The sequence below is a fragment of the Gopherus flavomarginatus genome, chromosome 3 (genome assembly GCF_025201925.1).
Source record: "Gopherus flavomarginatus isolate rGopFla2 chromosome 3, rGopFla2.mat.asm, whole genome shotgun sequence".
Lineage (NCBI taxonomy): Eukaryota > Metazoa > Chordata > Testudines > Testudinidae > Gopherus > Gopherus flavomarginatus.
The window spans coordinates 161623320-161645860 of NC_066619.1; the positions used below are offsets into that span (position 1 = coordinate 161623320).

The following is a 22541-nucleotide window of genomic DNA, read 5'->3' on the forward strand; positions in this document are numbered from 1 at the left end:
GGGCCTGGGAAAATTGCCCCTCTTTCTCCCCACTCTGGGCGGCCCAAAGCTAAACGGGTATGCTGAGCCAGTAAAGCATTCCTAATGTGGACGCAACTTATATCTGCAAAACTGGGCTTTTGCTGGCACAGGTTATTCCGGTTTCCTACAAGTAAAATAAACTATACCAGCAAAAGTGCAGTTTTGCTGGTATAAATATGTCTCTGCTCTTGGTTTCTGCTGGATGGTTCATGCCTCATCACCCCCCTGACTGACCTAGGTATACCAGAAAAAGTTTGTAGTGTAGACCAGATCTTAAGTATCATAGAAAGTCAATGGGTGTTAGGAGCCTAAGTTCCTTGATCTACTTTTGAAATTGGGAAAATAGGCTTCTAAGTGCTTCTGAATTTTTGCCCCAGGCTTTCTGGATCTCTAGCACCCTGGTACAAATTAGTATGGCTCTGTGGACAACAATGAAGCAACACTGAGTTACGCCAGCTGAAAGGACTGGCCCTTTATGTGGAATTAACAGAATGGGTTCCACAGTAATAACTACAATGTTACCTTTGTAGCTGAATAGAATGTGATAGGCTCTATTTTTCCATTGGCATATTGGGATTATTTCTGTGGAGCAGCTGTAATTTTGACAGCTATTTTCATTGCAGTGCACAGGGCTGTCTCCAATGTTTTTGCCGTCCCAAGTGACAAAAAAAAAAAAAAAGCCGCAGTCAGCAGCACTTCAGCGGCATCTCTACCATAGCTGCTTCATTCTTTGGCGGCAATTCGGCCGCAAGCCCTTCCCTCTGAGAGGGACTGGGGTCTCGCTGCCGAATTGCTGCCGAAGAGCCAGACATGCCGCCCCTTTCCATTGGCCGCCCCAGGCACCTGCTTGCTGCGCAGGTGCCTGGAGCCAGCCCTGGTAATGCAGCACTGACATCAGGCCTTTTTAGAACATACAGAAATTGTAGGAGAGGTATGCACACTACTGAATTCCAACCTATGGGATTCTACTGAATGGTATGCACACTACTGAATTCCTATTTGTGGGAAGGAAAAACGCGTTAATGAAAATCTGACCTGGGCATGAAAAGAGGCAAGACAGTAAATAGAAACAGGCCAATAGGACTGGATTTTACCAACAGATAATTTATTGCGTTGACTTTACTGCATAAAGAAACAAGTTATACTTTCTTCTGCTTGCTGTAATTATTTATTTTATATGAGATGTGTAACATACGTTCATGTTCCCACGAATTATAACAACGTGATAAATGATCTTTTAAATGCCGCTGAGATTTTACTGGGAATGATAATCAGGTAAGTATATTTGTATCAACTTTTCTCCCTTAAGAATTAATTGTCTCATACCTTTTGGTACTGTGTGCACAGGGACTTGCACAATTGTAGAAAAATGGGCAAGAACAACACTGTAGGGTTTATCTGCTAAAGCAAGTTTTAATATGAGTTACTTTCCTAAGCTGTCATGGGACTCTCTCTCTCTACTCTTTCATTGCTATGACTACAGTGAGCCCCTGTCACGCACAGCAGAGTAAACAGCTAACATTTTTGGACTAGCAACATAAAATAGTAACAATACCTCCGCTTGTGGGGTAGAGAAAGAAACACCAATAAAAAATCCTTTCCTTGTTTCTGAAAAGAGAAGACATTTTGGACTTTCCTCCTTAAATCTAAAGCAGGCACTGCTTGACTGGATTATATAACACTGGGCTCTTGTGGTATTCATACAGCTCCGTTTAAAATGGAAAAATCCTTTTTGACTTCTTTTGACATTGCTATTATGGTGCTGCTAATTAATTAATCAATCCGTAATGGCCATTTCTCAGTGAAGTCCTCCACATAGAGGAGTTAAAGAGCTGAGATGAAGCCAAAGATACTTTTGTGCACTTAATCCAGTCAGAACCAAGTACACTGGGCAACATGAAACTATGCTGAAGCTGGATCCTGCAACCCTTCCATGGCTGAGTAGTCCTGACTCACATGAATACTCACAGTGAGGTCAGTGGGACCGCTTGCATGAATAAAGATGGCCGGTGTGAGCGAGGGATGCCGCATAAGGTGAGAGAGCACGTGATACTGAACCCCGAGTTAGTGTCCCCCTTGGCCTATGATCAGCCATTCGTCCTTATGTGGAGAAAGTGGGTGAAGGAATGTGTGAAATCACTGACTGATCAATAGTTTTTAAACCACTCATTGGTTGGGTGTTTACAGCCCACTTTGGTTGTCCAATGTGCAAGCAATAACATTTTCTATCCTGTAATGCAGGGGAGGGTAAACTATGGCCTGCGAGTCGAATCTGGCCCATCAGGGCTTTGGATCCGGCCCGCAGGATTGCCACCCCTTTGGTACTGCAGCCCCGCGCTGCTCCCAGAAGCATCCGGCACCGCGTCCCTGTGGCCCCGGGGTAAGGGGGTGGGAGAAGAGGGCTCCCCACTGGGAACCACAGCCAATGGGAGCTTCGGGGAGGTGCCCGCAGGTGAGGGCGGCACATGGAGCCATCTGCCCCCTCTTCCCTCAGAGGCTGCAGGAACGTGGTGCCTGCTGCTTCTGGGAGCGGTGCTGGGGCAGGGCAGGCAGGGAGCCTGTCTTAGCCCTGCTGCATGCCGCTGCCACCCTGGACCCACTCCAGGTAAGTGGCGCTGGGCTGGAGCCAGCACCCTGAACTCCTTCTGCACCCTGCATCCAGCCCTGAGCCCCCTGCTGCACCTCACATCCCTCCTGCACCCCAAACCCCTGCCTGAGCCCCCTGTCCTGAGCCCCCTCCTGCACACTGCACCCCTTCCTGCACCCTGCACACCTCCTGCACCCCAAACCTCTGCCTGAGTCCCCAACCCCACCCTGAGCCCCCTCCTGCACTCCACATGCCCACCCCCTTCCCTGAGCCCCCTCGTACATGACACACCCCTTCTCCCCCCAACCCCTTGCCCTGAGCCCCTTCCTGCAACCTCTCCCCTGTCCTGAGCCCCCTCATACATCCCACACCCCTCCTCCTCCCAGCCACTTGCCCTGAGCCCCTTCCTGCACATCGCACCCCTTCCTGCACTCCTTCTCCCCCCAACACCTTGCCCTGAGTCCCTTCCTGCACCCCGCATCCCTCCTGCACTCTGCACCCCCTTCCCCTCACCTGAGCCCCCTTGTACATCCTGCACCCCTCTTCCCCCCAACCCCTTGCCCAGAGCCCCTTCCTGAACACTGCACCCCCTCCCAAACCCCAAATTCCCTCCCTCACCCCAAACCCTTGCCCCAGCCCTTACTACATTCATGGCCCTGCATGCAATTTCCCCACCAAGATGTGACCCTCTAGCCAAAAAGTTTGCTCACCCCTGCTGTAATGAGTATTAGCTAACTGATTTGCCATCCAGGGACCAGATCATGAATGGCTTTTCCTTGGCCTCACAGAGTAGAGGCAGACAAGAAGACTCCTCTCCACTCTTGCACAGCTGTGCAAGAGTTCCCAAAAATAGCAGATACTGTGGAGCTGGCTCCTTTGGATCATTCCCACAGTGTATAGGGGCTGCTAAGAGCTGTGAGAAAACTACCCTGGCATGGAACAGGTTAGGTACTGCTGAAATAAGCAACTCAGTTATTTCTTCTTGCAATCTTCAGTGTGGAAGGTGTGCCTAGGCAGGGTTGGAGGGGAGAGATCAGGGCAAGATGGGGCATATATGCACCACTTTGCATTACATGGGATTCTGAGATGCAGAGCAGCCATTAGGTAGTCCAGACAAGACTGCCATAGGTTAGAGTACATTACCCTGGGGGTGGTCACACAGCACAGAATCTGTCCCAATACTTTCTATATGCTTGGGGCACCATCTGCCTGCTTGAGGCCCAATCTACGTGTTTCTTTGTTCCTTGATGATATAAAGCCAGAACATCCCCTACTGAGGGCTGTGGCATAAACGATACAGTCTGTCCTCAAGAGGTTGATAGATACTCAAGACTGGCCAAAGCCCTGAATTCTCTTGTCATTTAATATCTTTGTAAAGTGCCCAGAACACTCCAGCAAATAAACATGACAATAATAATAAAAAAATTAATAATAAGGTGCATCATATTCTGGTACAGCATCATGCAGTTTGTACTTGACATTTCTGATGGTGTTTCAAACCTCAAACTCCTTGCTGTGGCAGAACCCAAAAAACCTGCCTTTTTCCCCCAGCTGAAAAAGTGTCTGAAGTTTGAGTCTGGCAAACATAGTAGATTCTTCAGGTTAGTGTCCTCCAAAATCAGTAAAGGAAAACAAACTATTCCTCCGCTTATGGGTCCTACCTTAAGGGAGGTAGCGCAGCTTGGGAGATCAGGATGAAATATCATTACACAGTCCTCTAATCTATGGTCAAAACTGAATCTTCAGTGGGGCTCCTGGAATGCTGTTGCTATTCAGCATAATTTACAGAAGCAAGGGAAGGAGAATTACGTAGTAACTTCATTCCATCTGCCCCCTGCTGTAGGGCACTGTCACTGGCTGGATGACTTTTTGAAACAACCTGGGTACAGCCTTGCCCATGACTTGGCAGCTGTCTCTCAGTCTAGCTGGTGAGCTGGCATCGTGAGGCTAATTAGTGACCCCAGCTGAGTGTAATGGGGCTTAATTAGACTGACCCCCAGCTGTGGTAGTGGAGTAAGGTGAGCACTGCTTAAATAGAGGAAGCGGCAGAATTTCTGCTCCCTGGGAAAGACTTAGACAAAGTAGTTTGGAGTTGGCTGTGGTCAGAAAGTAGAGTTATAGGAGCAAGGTTAAAGCTGGGGGGCCTAGAGTGGAAAGGATACATGAGCTAGGGTCTGTGATGATCAAAAAAAATAAGTTGTGTATGTCAGGCCAGCTTAAGTAATACTTGGACAACTAACAGGAAAAGGCTTGGGGGAATCAGCACCCTGATAAGGGAGAAGAATTGCAGTTGATCTCAGTGGGGTGAAGGACCATTTTGTTTAGAGTCAAGCCCCAGGTGGGGTGAAGGACCCTGTTTTAGCTTACAGCTGAAGCCCACAAAGGGACTGAACTGTTGTATGAGTTGGCTTGAGAGCTGAGCTACAAGGGAGTCTGGGGAAGAGACCAGCTGGATGTAGGCTGTCAGAGGAAGATGTGAGAGGTGAAATCTCCTGCAATGCTGTGTTTCAGGAGTCCCATAGCATTTGTAGGAGGCATGAGATTTGCTTGATGCATAGTAGAAATGACAGGGGGCCTCAAGGTAAGAGGCTCATAAGTGGGAATCTCAGGGCTCTAATAGTAAACTGGAGGATCACCTCAAAGTATAAGATCCAGTGCTCTTTATTCAGTGGAACACAGTTATAAATATCAGTATCCGCTGCAAATGCTGAGATTCTGGAACATTTTAATCTATCCTTCTGAACCATCCATAAAGATTCCAAGCATTTCCCAAGATATGTAATGAAATGTTCGAAGGATCAGATGCAAGAGATATCAAGAAATCTGTAAATTAAGCAAAGTAACTCTACCAGCAGTGGAATAGATCCTCCTTCTGGGTTAACCACTGATGAACTGGAAACTTCTGATACACACAGAAAGATGCTTCCATTTTTGTGGTTTATCATAATATATGATATGGCTCAACTCTGCATGACTAGGTGTTTTGCCATTAACTTCCATGGGAGTGGAATCAAGCCCTAATTATCTAAGTACAACTAAAGGAAATATCTCTAAATAGAGACCCATAGGAGGGGGAAAAGAATTAGTTTAATTCTGCTGAGTTGCATTGAATCAATATGACTATTTAGAGTTTGTGGGCTTTGGGCCAGTGGAACAAAGCCATGATGCAGCACTGACATATTTAGCCTCTTTGTGAGAAATAGCAAGGATGCAATGTTTTCTGCAACACCCCTTGCTAACTGACTGCAGAAAACCTGTCCTAAGAAATTATCACTGTGATATCTCAGTGCAGGTTGGTCTTTGTCCTTAGAAGAAATAAAATGTGGAATATTCTAGATGCCAGCACATCAAACCAGGTTTGATAGTTGCATAGAGTGCAATAAACATTAAACCTTGACCTCTCTCTCTCTTCCCTACCTAACTTTCTTGGTGTTCTGTGAGTACAGTGGGAATAGGGTATGTGTGTCTACGAATAGGTAGGAAAGGGAAGAAGAGAGAGAGTTTGGATCTACATAAAAAAGATGAAAAAATCAACTGGAGAGTCTCATAAATCTAGAGGAGCAAAGAGTGTTCACTAGTTTCTAAGTCATTGACATGGTTGCATTGTCTCTGTGATAGGATTGTAGAACAGAACAGAACAAGCTGTTAATGCATGGAAAACTTTACAGACAAGATTTACATGGATCATCCTCTGTAACTTGGTTCCTGTAATGATTCAGCTGTAATTTGTTAATCCCTGTTTATTTCTGTTCCATAAAACACATCATATATTTCAAGCCTCCCCCAAAAGTTCTCAGTTCAGAACATAACTAATTATTGAGCTTGATTCTGATCTCACATGCAGCAATGTAAATCAGGAACAATTCCAGTGAAATCATATCAGTGTAAATCCAAAGTAAATTGGATCAGAATCAGGCCTGGTATATTTAACCTTCTTCTAAAATAATCTTCTTACTAGACAGGGCATTTTGGACATTGTGCTGACAGGACTGGAAGAAAGATAAAAATGAAAAAAAAAATAAGTTGCATTACCAGTGTGTTCCCCTGTGCAAACTCTGAACAGAAATTTATTTAGTGTCGTTTTTAACAAAGCAGCTATCCCACTAGCATTTACCCTGAGTATACCCAAAGGTTACAGATCGATAAACGCAATCGGAGAAGATACAAGTAGTAAATGTAGTAAAATTTACCTTGACGTATGTAGCCAAGTCCACAATTTATTCAGTAATAAGTTAGAAAATACCCGAGGCTGAAATTGCAGCTGAGCCCTTTCTCTCTGGACCAGCCAGGAGAAAAAACTTCGACAAAAACCCAGAGAAACTCTATAAATCCCTTCCCCTTTTATCTCTGCCTCTTTGCCTGGAAACTAAATCAAGCCTATTGGAGTTGAAATTCTGCTGCTCTGTCAACCAGTCAGTGTCTGAAGTGTGAGATGAGAATTCAGCGTGTTACATGATTTTTTTTTCCCAGCAATGAACCATAATAGTTTTTGTTACAAATTTTTGCAGTACTCAGGGGGAAGGGGGAGACATCCTCCTGTGCAATTAGTTTCAATAGAACAAGACAAGACTCCCCTCATATGTACTCCTATGCGTATGGTCATGTCAAGTTTTCCAATATTGGGCCAGATCTCCAGTTGAATTGGTGTAGTTCCACTGAAGTTAACACAGCTATGCCAATCTACACCAGCTAAGAATCTGGCCAACTAACTCTAATTTTCAGGTTCATGGATTCCAAGGCCAGAAGGGACCACTGTGATCATCTAGCCTGACCAGCTGCATAACACAGGCCATAGGACTTCCCTGAAACATTTTCTGTTTAACTAGAGAATATCTTTTAGTAAAACATCCAGTCTTGATTTTAAAACCGCCAGTGATGGAGAATCCACCACAACCCTTGGCAAATTGTTCAAATGCTTAATTACCTCACAAGTAAAAAACAAACCAACAAACAAAAGTCATATTTTCAGTCAGACTTTGTTGAGGTGTTTGGATTTTAACTGTAACCCTGGATTGACACTTGACTAACAAAAGGCCAGATTTGACCCTCCGTTGTAGCAGTGGCACTATTCAGTAATAGTGCTGCAGCCAATTCAGCCAATGCAGCCAAGGTTCAAATTTTCATAAAAAGGACGTTTATTTCTTTATTTTATAAACATTTGAATGTTTAAAATTGTAGAGCGATGTTATCAGAATGTAGGAAAATAAGACTTAGCGATTTTAGATGCATTGTTGCATGAACATGTCCTAAACAGATTTATTTAGGTTGATTGGATTGGGCAAAGTATTAGTAATGGTGTATGCAGCCTTTCGTCTTTAGGATTCCGATCCAAAGCCCATCGAATATCATAGAAATCTTTCCACTGACTTCAGTGGGTTTTGGATCAAGCCCTAGTTCTTCATTTCCAATATTGTCCATAGGTTTGGTGACTGAATCAATTGAAATTCAAGAACGTAGGATGCATTTGTGTTCCTTGATTGTATCTGCATAACTCTGAGAATCAGGTTTTCAGTGCAAATACCTGTGGTTATGTCTTGTTTCTGATATTCTCTTAAAATCCACTGTTGCTGTGAATGTTCTGCTAGTAAACTCACTGCTAGAATATTTGGGGAAAGCAAACACGAAAGGGGTGTGAACATGGTCAAAACAAGTTCATTTAAAAATTCTAATGAATATTTACCAAAGTATTTGACTAGCCCTGTTGAAAAATATTCCCTTTTCAGCAAGGTAGCAAAAGCAAGCTAAGAAAAGACCACCCCCTGCCTTCAGCATAGCAAGTTCAGAGTCCTCTCCAATCGACATGATGTGCAACTCCTTCTACTCACAAGCTTCAAATGCAACTTCCCTCATCTCACATGCACATGCTTTCCTCTTAATATACAAATCCCTTTCGTCTTGGCCTGACAGCTAGGACAGTCTTTGCAGGGTGAGGCAAGATCTTTTGCTTTATCCCGGTGAAGATTTTCAATGCCTACAGTCATTCTGAAGAGTAACTCATTAAAGAGATTCTCCCCCATTTACCAGGATCATTGTATTATTCATTCAGCCTTAAATTCCTCACTCCTCCTGCACTTACTGATATCCATCCTAGGATCCTCTCTATTGTCATTTAGGACAATTCAGAGTGTGACAAACTCTGGCCAAAGTCTTTGGCATAGCCACAACTTGCCTGTGAGTCATGCAGCAGCAGCAGTTTGAGCACAGCTCCATACTTCTGAAATGCATTTGTATGGAGTGGAAGTTATGCTTTCTGTGTATCTCTTGTTGCTGGGAGGGAAGTTTGTTTCCATGGTTAGGTAACCCTGACACAGTTGGCCGAAAATGGTCCTTTGAAAAAAGGACAAAAGTTCTTTGGCTATGGGCTGTCAGTCTCCAGGGCACACCACGTAGCTATTTTAAAAGAAAGAGCGAATGGTCCGACTCAGCAGATTTGTGCTAGGAATGGTAAGATAGACTGACACATTCTCAGGGGCTGTTGTGAAGGAGAAGAAGGTTCTCCGTCTTTACAGATGTGGAAAGAAAAAGATTTAAAACAAAACTTTATGTTAATGAACCATGTTGGCATATATATAATGTATATGCCAGTATGAACATGATTCATTTGACATATATGTAGAGGAAGAGTGGAGAATGAAAGGAGTAACAACAGCTCCTCCCATCTGATTAGTGCACTGGCATTTGTGCCTGTCAAAGGAACAGAGCTCACATGTTGAAAGAGAGGGGTGATGTTATACGGGGATTTGAATACAAAGAGGTAAATCATGAATTGGGTTCTTTGGGGAAAAGGGTGTTAGTGGAGACCAGTGAGGATAGAGTGGACATACACATATTTGTGACAAAACAGTAGCCTTTTAAACAGTTTAGAGTGAACTGTCTTTAATCAACTCAGGACAAGGAAAGTGCCTTTGTCTGCACTAGTGTCCCATTTAACTGTGTCAGAATTTACCTTGGAATTACTTTGAGGTTCTACATTAATCACAAAGGGTGAAATTCATCCCTGTGCACAGAGCCCGGGCACCAAATAAATCCCTTTTCAGCTCTATTTCAAGGATTTATATGGTGCTTGGGCCTTGCATGAGTCTTCAAAATGGGGCTGAAATGGGGCTTACATGGCACATGTGCCTTGTGCCAACCCTGTGCACAGGGGTGAAATTCACCCAAGGTCCTTAATCCTATGTCAGTCAAAAGTATTGTTTTCCTTTAATATATTAACAATTAAACAATCCCCTAATCCCAGGGCATGGCAGTGATCCAGAGCAGTATGACATTATGTTAAGTGTGGTAGCAGGAAGTTGCATGAAGATACTGTCTCATCAACTGTCCACCAAGACAGAAGTCTGAAGGTACTGGACTTTAGAGTTGGCCATGCCTTGGAAAATGGGTGGAGGAGATCAGCGCTGGCTGATAAATACCATACTCCGGGCTTAGCTGACTCCTGACACTTACGCTGCAGTGGGAAAAGAGAGATGGGGGCAGATGGAAGGAAGCAAAGAAACTAGACAGAGAAAATAAAGGAAACAGTATGGAATTATAGGAGCAAATCAAAATAGGAGATGTAGGAAAGAAAGAAAAGGGAACAGAGAAATGAAAAATCCAATCTGTTCGTAAGCATTGCTAAAACACATCTCACAATAGTATATAGGCACTGAAAATAGAGGAAAAATGAGAAAAAGAACAGAAATGTTGATTAAATTGATTGTTTTCATTTCATTGTGTTCTGTGGCAGAACAGTGTGAGGGGATGTTTGTTTGTGAAGGGGATGAAGAATTTAGACTGAAGAAAACCATTTCATTTCACAGTTGAGTTAGCTGTACATTTGCACTTATAATACTGCTATATTCATTCAGATCATGCACACATAAGCAACTGGTAATGAGCCAGTTCACTCAGACAGCCATGCCCCAGAAATTCTCTTCATTTTATGAATGAAACATGAAATGTTTGTTGTAACCCTAATCCTACTCACATTTGATTATGACTCAAATAGTCTGACACAATTAGTTTACAATTTTTAAAAAAAAAAACTTAATTCAGATTGAATTGCAATAAATAAATTAAATAAATTCTGAATTCATACTACAGAGTAAAATATATTTCTAAATGAAGCTTCAAAACCTTATGGAAAGTTAATCATTTTCTATTAATCCTATATAGGAATTTTTCATAGGTGTTGCCAAAAACTTCCTGTATCTTATTTCCCTATCAGGATAATAGTACTTATCTGCCTCACAGCACAGGGGCTTTATGAATCTTAGTTCATTAATGGCAATGTCAGCGTTCATGCTCTTTCATTCCCTCTGTCATTGTTATTCTGGAAGAGTATGTGAGTGTTATTTGAGACTTTGCTTATCAGGCTTCTGTAGAAGTGTGTGTATATATACAGGTATAGGTAAATGTGAGCTGTATGGGCTTCATTACCTCTCCCACTTACTGAGAGCTTGAGGAGTGGAAGGTGAGTGTGAGGCCAAATTTTCAACTGCTCAGCACCCACAGTTGGGGCATGATTTTCAAAAAAAGCTCAGCATTCAGCAGCTCCTACTGACAGCAATGGAGAATCCTGCCCTCTCTTCCCTATTTAGAAACAACTTTCTAGCTTGAGTAGGCCAGGATGAGGGAGGATCAGTGAAGGATGCAGTATAAGGTGATGGGCTATGTATTGTGGGCAGGGAGGTAGCACTGGAGAACAGAAGTAGTTGGTGCATCTGGCCAGTTGCGTCAGTTTCTCTTTGGAAAGTCAGTTACATCATGAGGAATGAAAGGGATAAGTGTGGCTGCGTACTTTATGTACCTTATCCCTGAGGAGTTATGAGAATGTCTTGTGTGCAGTTTGAAGTTTGTGGTTCTTTAGCCACTTGGACCTCAATTAATGAGAGACTTTCAAGAGGAAGTTCTCCAAAAGCTTCCCTTGCAAACATGAGTAAAGATTTTACCACAAATAAACAAATGAGAAACTCCATTGTCCTCTGAAGAGTTAGTGTGGTAAATAGGCATTCACCATTAAAGTACAAGAGAGATGTTTTAATTGCAAACACTCACTCCAGTCTTAACCATTGATTGGAATGGGCACCTTCATAATACTGTGCACATGTATGGATAATCTAATAGAGATGCATTGGGTTTTCAAAAGCACCAAAGTGATTTAGGAGCTTTTAAAAATACTACCAATACAAATACTACTCACAGACACACTGTATGGTGGAGGAAATGCTGAAGGGGGAGACTTTCATAGTCAAAGCATTAAGAGTCCAACTCCCACTGAAAGTCAATGAAATTTAGGTCCCTAACTCCTATTTATGCATTTAGAAACCTTCCCCTGGACTCTTAGCTGACATTGATTTGGGTTTATTATACACAACGGCTGACTCCCACCACTCGGCACTAATTATGTTGAAGGAATAAAGAAGTATTTAAACAATTGGGGTTGTGGTAGAGGAAAAACTTGTTGGGAAAAGTGCTTTGTCTGAAACCTAGCTAGAATGTATTTGATTGCCATGGTGCTTCACTCAGCAACTGTGCCTTAATTCTTTTAGACAAACTTACCCATTTAGAGGGAACTGTGTTTAATAAATAGCAGCTGCACAGTCTGTGGGAAGAGAACCCCCCATAAATAGTATAGGAAGTTAATACAGCCCGCCCCCAGATCACTCTGGTAATTGTTATGTCTGAGTCACATCGTACACACACACAAGTAAATGAACTGGTTACCTTTATTGGCAACATAAGAATAAGCTACACCACCAGCTACTGCTCCTGGAAAGCTCGTTGCCTCTAGCTGGTGACTCACACAGCTTGCTCAAAATGAATTTCAACAGAACACAAATCAAAAAGAGAGAAAACACACCAAACACTAAGTTTTGTTCAGGCAGATTAGGAAGTAAATATTATAGCTGGAAAACGTGTGGTTTGATCCTGTGATCTTTCACAGAAGCAGTGGACTTTTAAGTAAGTGTTGGGGAAAATAAATAGAAATGAATTTGAATTTATAAATATGAGTATTCACACAAGGATCCCGTTTCTAAGAATTACGCTTACCAAATTAGGGAACGGAAATGTACAATGTGATCTGTGTCCAATTAAAATTAAAGAGCACTTGAATCTGAATTTCAGATACTAACAATGAACTCAGTGTGAATAATTGACCAGTCGAGTTACTTGTAGAAGTTAATCTGTGAATAATTTCAAATAATGAAAAAAGTGGTATTTCCTTAAAAAAAAAATTCACAAACCGAGAAAGAGAACTTATCATATAAACTATTTGCTACAAATTATTCATTCAGCTGTTTAGAACCTGGCATCTGAGATAAATTACAGCAAAATATAGACTAATCACATGCAAATTTTAGTATGATTCAGGTGTTCAGATGTGAGGGTTTAGTTCAGGCCCATCTTTACTGTGACTTGGAGCTAAACCTTTTCATGGTTCTGAAATTCATTTTCATAAATACATAGATTATAGGGCCAGACGGGACCATTGCAATCATGTAGTCTGATCTCCTGTATCTCCCAGGCCATAGCACCCCCTGGATTAATTCCTACTTGTACTAGAGCATCATTCAGGAAAAACATCCAATCTTGATTTAAAAACTTCCAATGATGCAGAATCCATTGCAGCCCTTAGTAGGTGGTTCCAATAGTTAACTCTCCTAATAAAAATTTCTAGTCTAAATTTGTCTAGTTTCAGCATCCAGCCAATCTTGTTGTACCTTTGTGTCCTAGACTGAAGAGCCCTCTATCAGTTTTCTGTGTCCCATGTAGATATGTCACCCCTTAACCTTTTCTTTATTAAACTAAATAACTGAGCTCCTTGAGCTCTTCGCTATAAGACATTTTCCAATCCTTTAGTCATTCTGATGGCTCTTATCTGGATCCCCTCTAACTCCAGCAATTGACACACTTTTCCCAGTAGTGGTTGCACCAATGTCAAATCAGCGTAATATTGCCTTTCCACTCCTATTTGATACTCTCATGTTTTTACATCCACCCTTTTGGCTACAGCATCACACTGGGAGCTCATGTTCAGATGAGTATCCGCCATGATCCTCAATCTTTTTCAGAGTCACTGCTTCCCACGATAGTCACCAATGCTGTACGTGTGGCCTGCATTCTTTGTTCCTAGATGTATACATTTAGGACCATATTAGAATGCATATTATTTGCTTGTGCCCAGTTTACCAAGCAGTCCAGATCCACTGACATATTCTCTTCATTACTGATCACTCCCCCAGTCTTTGAGTCATCTGCCATCTTTATTAGCAATGAGTTTGTTTTCTTCCAGGTTGTAGCAGGGTGGCCATTTACTGAGCATCTCCTCATGGCCAGCAATCACTTTTCAGGCACTCATTTAGTTCAAAGGTAGTTCAACCAATCCCCTGCTGGGGGTCAATTTATTGAGTCCTCTGGTACATACTAGCCCTCTGGATCCCAAGCCTAGTTCAGTCTCTCTCCTGATAGTCCAAAATAAGTCTTTCCTATAAAACACAGTCTCTCACAGTCCTCATCCCAGTTTGAGCTGAGCACAGTCCTTCCTCCCTGAGGGACTATCTTTCTGTTTCTCAGCATTCCTGCTTGGAGTTTGCCCTCCTCAGGCTTTTCTCAGCAGCTGCCTTTCCCCTGTTGAGTTGGGACCCTGCAGGAGCCTTCATACTACTGTCTATGGGCATAACTGCAGTTTCCTAATCTTCCCCCTTTCACTGCAGCTTCCTGCTTCTTTTGTACTGGAATCACCTGATTGCTTTCTGGTGGGGCTTATTTTGTAACCAAGGTTGGCTTAGCTCCAATACTCTGTAGCCGATGAGGCAAGCCACCCTATAACTCAGGTAATCGATAAAAATGTTAAATAGCATTGGGCCAAGACCTCACTAGAAACACACCCACTTGGTAATGATTCCCTTTTTATAAACACATTTTCAGACCTATCAGTGAGCCAATTTTTCATCTACTTAATGTGGGCCATGTTGACTTTGTATTATTTTAGTTTCTTAATCAAAATGTCATGCAGCATCAGCTAAAATGCTTTATGGAAGTCTATACATCAACACCTTTACCTTTATCCACCAAATCTGTAACTGCATCAAAAAGGACATTGTTAGTTTGACAAGATTTCTTTTCCATAATCCCATGTTGACTGGCATTAACTGTTACCCTTTTTTAAACGTTTACTAATCATGCTTTATTAAATACTTGAATACATGGGGTTTTTTCATGTCCAGTTTTCAGACATGACTAGAAATAAAGTTTTGGAGTTCAGACTCTGGCTCATTTCTAATAAAACTAGATAAGACTTGCACCAATGCACTGCTAGGCCACTAGAAAAAAGGGACTGACAAAGTGGTAGAAGTCTTATTAATCTACTTGTATATTCCTGCCGATTAGAATGAGGTATCGCACAGTTAATGGATATACAGGATGTAACTACAACTTCCATAAACACTTGTAACCTTTCCAAGTACAGCTTTATGAGCTGAGCTCCTTCACTTGGCTGGGCTGCGTTTGACCACGCCGCCTACTCAAGCCAAAATTAAACATTATAAAACGAAAGAGAGAAATAAACATAGTTTACAGCTTGGAAACATTTTGCTCTTGTTAGGGAGAAACTATTTTTAAGTTCAGACTCAGGAATGGCTATTTTTGCACTTCAGACAGACAGACTTAACTAATGGACTGTAGTTATTGTTTTGTTGACCAGATCTTTAGAAAGCAAAAAGAGAGGGAATCGAGATAGATCAGTGTGGCAAAATTCTTATCTGTATCTGAATCTTTCCAAGGTTCAGAGGTGCCAAAATAAAGTGCTTTGCCACATTATTATAGACAGGTAGACAGCTGCAAACTCTGATCCAGATCTAAAATTTTTCCAAAGTACTGGACTGTGCAGGTTTTAGTTTGGGTTCATTTTGTAAAAATTCCCCAGTATGCACCCCTAGCAAACTTGAAAATATGCATATAGTAATCTGCTGATCTGTTTTAATGAACAGGAGCAAGTAGTGGGGCAAATTCAGATAAGCAGCGAGAGCAACGTCATTAACACTAGTGGAGTTACATTATTTACACCATCTCTCAGTTTGGACCACTGGTTTTAGAATTATCAAACACACCCATCTGAGAGGAGGTCAGCAATTTGCTGACAGGCAAATGAAAAAAAGATACATAGCAGAAAGTTATCCAGCAACAGTCCCCATGCGTGTGGTGGCAGACGTTTAAAGTATTGGGTCTAAAGTATACTGTATATGGATGCTCCATTTCAATATTTGTGAATGTAAGGCTTAATATATACAGTGTTTTTCATCCTGACGGGCCATAAGGGGACTTGGCAATTTACATATGAGAGTCATTTCATCCAACATTGAAATTCAGCTTCGTGCAGGGTGAAATGCAACCAGGTTAGCAATGAATAGTGATACTTACAAAGTATAAGACAGGAAGTAAAGAAAAATACTAGATCTAATTGAAACCGCAGTGGTGATTTCTGTAAAAAGAGTGTCAATATTCAAATGGGAATTTGGCCAAGACACTGTGGTTAATATCTCAACTTCTATGAAAAGTGTCCTGGGATCTTTAATGAGCACAAGCAGTCAGTCTCACTGCTTGTCTAATTGCAAAATCAGGCATAAATAAATAAAAATATTTCACTTTAGCTTAATCTATTCATTTTTCATTCATTGTGGAGGTAGCACAGTCTAGTATGTAGGGCTCTGGACTGGGAGTCAAGAGAACTGAATTTGCTTTCTGGATCTGTCGCTGACCTGCTCTGTGACCTCAGGCCAGGGGCGGCTCCAGGCCCCAGCACGCCAAGCGAGTGCTTGGGGCGGCATGTCGCGGGGGGTGCTGTGCCAGTCGCCGGGAGGGCTACAGGCAGGGCTCCGGTGGACCTCCCGCAGGTGTGCCTGCAGAGGGTCCGCTGGTCCCGTGGCTCCACCGAAGCCTGCGGGAGGTCCACCGGAGCCGCAGGACTGGCAGAGCGCTCCCCCCGGCATGCCACTATGCTTGGGGCAGCGAAATGTCTAGCGCCGCCCCTGCTTCAGGCAAGTCACTTCATTTCTCTGGGACTCTGTTTCCCTTCTTGGCCTTGTCATAAACAGATAGCTAAGGGTTAATGTCTCTTTCACCTGAAGCACCTGACCAGAGGACCAATCAGGAAACCGGATTTTTTCAACTTTGGGTGGAGGGAAGTTTGTGTCTAAGTCTTTTGTCTGCCTGCCTGCTTTCTCTGAGCTTTGGAGAAGTAGTTCTACTTTCTAATCTTCTGTTTCTAAGTGTAAGGACAAAGAGATCAGATAGTAAGTTATATGGTTTCGTTTCTTTGGTATTTGCATGAATATAAGTGCTGGAGTGCTTTGATTTGTATTCTTTTTGAATAAGGCTGTTTATTCAATATTCTTTTAAGCAATTGACCCTGTGTTATATCATCTTAATACAGAGAGAACATTTGTATGTATTTTTCTTTCTTTTTATATAAAGCTTTCTTTTAAGACCTGTTGGAGTTTTTCTTTACTTCAGGGAAATTGAGTCTGTACTCACCAGGGAATTGGTGGGAGGAAGAAATCAAGGGGAGATCTGTGTGTTGGATTGCTAGCCTGATTTTGCATTCCCTCTGGGGGAATAGGAAAGTACTTTTTGTTTCCAGGATTGGGAACAGAGAGGGGGAGTCTCTCTGTGTAGTTTCACAGAGCTTGTGTCTGTGTATCTCTCCAGGAGCACCTGGAGGGGGGAAGGGAAAAAGGATTATTTCCCTTTGTTGTGAGACTCAAGGGATTTGGGTCTTGGGGTCCCCAGGGAAGGTTTTTCAGAGGGACCAGAGTGCCCCAAAACACTCTAATTTTTTGGGTGGTGGCAGCAGGTACCAGGTCCAAGCTGGTAACTAAGCTTGGAGGTTTTCATGCTAACCCCCATATTTTGGACGCTAAGGTCCAAATCTGGGACTAAGGTTATGACATGGTGTAGCAGTGGTGGGATATAGACAGAATCCAGAAGCCAGTAGAAATATTATATTTTTCTTTTCTCTGCTAAGGGCTTTTTAGCAGAGAGAAACAGTTGGTTTTAAAAGGGAACCAGAGAGAATTTTTTTTTCTGCTCTCTCTGGCAGTTTGTGGCTTGCATGTTAAGCGAGAAGCCATTACCAAACTGTTGAGGGTCTTTTGTCATGCAATAGCCCTCCCATTAGGAGGCAAGTACCAGCACTTATATGCATGCAAATAAAGTGGTTTTTCTGGTTTACTTCATTGAACATTAGCTAGAGAGAGAAAAGGAAAATTAGCTAAAGGCACTGTTGCTAGGCAGACTTCAGGAGGCAACAGAGAACCTGCAGTGCAGAAGATAAACACCGGAGGGCACCCCAACACAAGAAAACAGGAACCATGACTTCTAAGGCAAAAATTGAGGCCGAAGAACAAATCAAAGAAGCTGAACACAGGCGAGAGATGGAAAAACACAAACAGGAACTGGAAATAAAACAAAAAGAGATGGAGATGAAAGAAAGAGAAGAACAGATCAAAGAGGCAGCCTACCAAAGAGAACAGGCAGCCTACCAAAGAGAACAGGCAGCCAAAGAGGCAGCCAAGGAGGCAGCACACAAAAGAAAACTAGAAGAAGAAGAGGTGGCCTACCGAAGGAAACAAGCAGAAGAAGAGTTGGCCCACAGAAGGAAGCAAGAAGAAGAAGAGGCGGCCCACCGCCGAGACATGGAAAAACAACAAAAAGAAATGGAAAAACAACAAAAAGAGAATGAAGAGAAGGAAAAACAGAGAAAACATGAACTGGACTTGGCAAAAGCTGGGCTGCCTGTGCCAGCCAACCCTAACAACCCGGCGCCAAATATTGCTCCACAGCACAGGAAATTTCCCACCTACAAGGCAGGTGATGACACCGAGGCCTTCTTGGAAAATTTTGAAAGAGCCTGTCTTGGGTACAACATCCCCGAAGACCAGTACATGGTAGAATTGAGGTCACAGCTCAGTGGACCTTTAGCAGAGGTGGCAGTTGAAATGCCTAAGCTGCAAATGAATGACTATAAACTTTTTCAAACCAAGGCCAGATACCGAATGGGGATAACCCCAGATCATGCCCGTCGGCGCTTCAGAACCCAAAAGTGGAAACCCGAGGTGTCATTTCCCAAACACGCCTACTACATTGCAAAAAACTATGAGGCCTGGATAACAGGAAACAACATTCAAACCTTGGAAGAACTGAACCTCCTCATACAAATGGAGCAGTTCTTGGATGGTGTTCCTGAAGACATCACACGGTACATACAAGATGGAAATCCCAAAGATATCGCTGAGGCGGGGGAGATTGGAGCCAAATGGATGGAACTGGCAAAAAGCAAAAAAGCTACTGTCAAAGGGAACGATTACCCCAGGGGGCACACAGACCATAAACCCTACAACCGAGGACAGCCAAAGACCCCACATACCACCCAAGTAAAGCCACAGATACCCTACCCTTCAACCTCACCAGTCTCCAGTAACTCACCTCGGCCCAGTGACCCATCAGATGGAAGATGCTTTAAGTGTAATGAACTGGGACATATCAAGGCCAACTGTCCAAAGAACACCATGCGAGTGCAATTCATTACACCACCATCACACCAAAGATCCCCAGGCCCGGATGCCTCTCAAATACCCTTGGAGCGAAGGGAAAATTTGAGAGTGGGCGGAAAGAAGGTTACTGCGTGGAGAGACACGGGGGCACAAGTGTCAGCTATCCACCAATCCTTCGTTGACCCCAAATTCATCAACCCAAAGGCCAAAGTTACAATTTACCCCTTCATGTCACAAGCTGTAGACTTGCCTACAGCTCAACTGCCTGTCCAGTACAAAGGCTGGTCAGGAATGTGGACTTTTGCAGTCTATGACAATTATCCTATCCCCATGCTACTGGGGGAAGACTTGGCCAACCAGGTGAAGCAGGCCAAGAGAGTGGGAATGGTTACACGTAGCCAAACCAGGCAAGCTTCCAGACCCATTCCTGTTCCTGAGCCGTCCACAGAGGCCCCGTCTGTGTTACCAGAGACCCAGACAGAGGTAGTGGACCCGGATTCCATGCCTACCACTGAAACAGCCACAGCACCTCCAGTCCCAGGCCCGGAACTGGAACAGCAACCAGCACCAGCCATTGCAACCCTATCTTCAAACTCAACGCCAGAGGGCGCCAGCGAGCCAAAACTGGCAGAAGCAACAGACAGCCATACCCAAAAGGCTCAGCCAGAGCCTGAAATACCCTCAGGTGCACCAGCGGAGAGCGGTTCACCAGCAACGGAAACAACCCCATCACCTACATCGCTTCCAGAGGGACCAAGCCCAAGTCCACAGTCTGAGGAAGACCTGGTGACCCCAGCCTCAAGGGAACAGTTCCAGACTGAGCAGGAAGCAGATGACAGCCTTCAGAAAGCTTGGGCGGCGGCACGGAGCACCCCACCGCCTCTCAGCTCTTCTAATCGATCCCGGTTTGTTATAGACCAAGGACTTTTATACAAGGAAATTCTTTCTGGTGGACACCGGGAAGAATGGCAGCCGCAAAAACAGTTGGTGGTTCCAACTAAGTACCGGGGGAAGCTCTTAAGCTTAGCCCATGATCATCCCAGTGGCCATGCTGGGGTGAACAGAACCAAGGACCGGTTGGGGAAGTCCTTCCACTGGGAGGGGATGGGCAAGGACGTTGCCAAGTATGTCCGGTCTTGTGAGGTATGCCAAAGAGTGGGAAAGCCTCAAGACCAGGTCAAGGCCCCTCTCCAGCCACTCCCCATAATTGAGGTCCCATTTCAGCGAGTAGCTGTGGATATTCTGGGCCCTTTCCCAAAAAAGACGCCCAGAGGAAAGCAGTACGTACTGACTTTAGTGGACTTTGCTACCCGATGGCCGGAAGCAGTAGCTCTAGGTAACACCCGGGCTAACACTGTGTGCCTGGCCTTAACAGACATCTTTGCCAGGGTAGGTTGGCCCTCCGACATCCTTACAGATTCAGGGTCTAATTTCCTGGCAGGGACCATGGAAAAACTGTGGGAAACTCATGGGGTGAATCACTTGGTTGCCACCCCGTACCACCATCAAACCAATGGCCTGGTGGAAAGGTTCAATGGAACTTTGGGGGCCATGATACGAAAATTCATCAACGAATTCTCCAATAATTGGGACCTAGTGTTGCAGCAGTTGCTGTTTGCCTACAGGGCTGTACCACATCCCAGTTTAGGGTTTTCACCATTTGAACTTGTGTATGGTCACGAGGTTAAGGGGCCATTACAGTTGGTGAAGCAGCAATGGGAGGGGTTTACGCCTTCTCCAGGAACTAACATTCTGGACTTTGTAAGCAATCTGCAAAGCACCCTCCGACACTCTTTAGCCCTTGCTAGAGAGAATCTAAAGGATGCTCAGGAAGAGCAAAAGGCCTGGTATGACAGACATGCCAGAGAACGTTCATTCAAGGTAGGAGACCAGGTTATGGTCTTGAAGGCGCAACAGGCCCATAAGATGGAAGCATCATGGGAAGGGCCATTCACGGTCCAAGAGCGCCTGGGAGCTGTAAACTACCTCATAGCATTTCCCAATTCCTCACTAAAGCCTAAAGTGTACCATGTTAATTCTCTCAAGCCTTTCTATTCCAGAGACTTACAGGTTTGTCAGTTTACAGTCCAGGGAGATGATGCTGAGTGGCCTGACGGTGTCTACTACGACGGAAAAAAAGACGGTGGCGTGGAAGAGGTGAACCTCTCAACCACCCTGGAACGTCTGCAGCGGCAACAAATCAAGGAGCTGTGCACTAGCTTCGCCCCATTGTTCTCAGCCACCCCAGGACGGACTGAACGGGCATAACACTCCATTGATACAGGTAATGCTCACCCAATCAGAACCCCACCTTACCGGGTGTCTCCTCATGCCCAAGCTGCTATACAACGGGAGATCCAGAACATGCTACAGATGGGTATAATCCGCTCATCTACCAGTGCATGGGCATCTCCAGTGGTTCTGGTACCCAAACCAGATGGGGAAATACGCTTTTGCGTGGACTACCGTAAGCTAAATGCTGTAACTCGTCCGGACAACTATCCCATGCCACGTACCGATGAGCTATTGGAAAAGTTGGGACGTGCCCAGTTCATCTCTACAATAGACTTAACCAAGGGGTACTGGCAAGTACCGCTAGATGAACCTGCCAAGGAGAGGTCAGCATTCGTCACCCATGCGGGGGTGTATGAATTCAATGTCCTTCCTTTCGGCCTTCGAAATGCACCCGCCACCTTCCAGAGGCTGGTAGATGGTCTACTAGCTGGACTGGGAGAATTTGCAGTTGCCTACCTCGATGATGTGGCCATTTTTTCAGACTCCTGGCCCGAACACCTACTACACCTGGAAAAGGTCTTTGAGCGCATCAGGCAGGCAGGACTAACTGTTAAGGCCAAAAAGTGTCAAATAGGCCAAAACAGAGTGACTTACCTGGGGCACCAGGTGGGTCGAGGAACCATAAACCCCCTACAGGCCAAGGTGGATGCTATCCAAAAGTGGCCTGTCCCACGGTCCAAGAAGCAGGTCCAATCCTTCTTAGGCTTGGCCGGATACTACAGGCGATTTGTACCACACTACAGCCAAATCGCTGCCCCACTGACCGACCTGACCAAAAAGACCCAGCCAAATGCCGTTAAGTGGACTGATGAGTGTCAAAAGGCCTTTACCCAGCTTAAGGCGATGCTCATGTCTGACCCTGTGCTCAGGGCCCCGGATTTTGACAAGCCATTCCTAGTAACCACAGATGCATCTGAGCGTGGTATAGGAGCGGTGCTCATGCAGGAAGCAACAGATCACAACTTCCATCCTGTCGTGTTTCTCAGCAAGAAACTGTCTGAGAGGGAAAGTCACTGGTCAGTCAGTGAAAAGGAATGCTATGCCATTGTGTACGCCCTGGAAAAGCTACGCCCATATGTTTGGGGACGGCGGTTCCAACTACAAAC

General features: G+C 44.2%; 1 protein-coding gene across 4 annotated transcripts in view; it reads right to left on the minus strand.

The window, feature by feature from the left end:
- SPARCL1 (SPARC like 1) overlaps positions 1-22541 on the minus strand; it is a 100444-nt gene that overhangs the window by 17788 nt on the left and 60115 nt on the right. Inside the window, exon 1 of one of the 4 annotated variants that reach the window (XM_050946790.1) lies at positions 6799-6892. The exons of the other annotated variants lie outside the window; for them this stretch is intronic. The gene's annotated coding sequence lies outside the window, so the exon portion shown is untranslated. Of the gene's footprint in view, positions 1-6798; positions 6893-22541 lie in introns of those variants that run through there. 4 annotated transcript variants of the gene reach the window in all.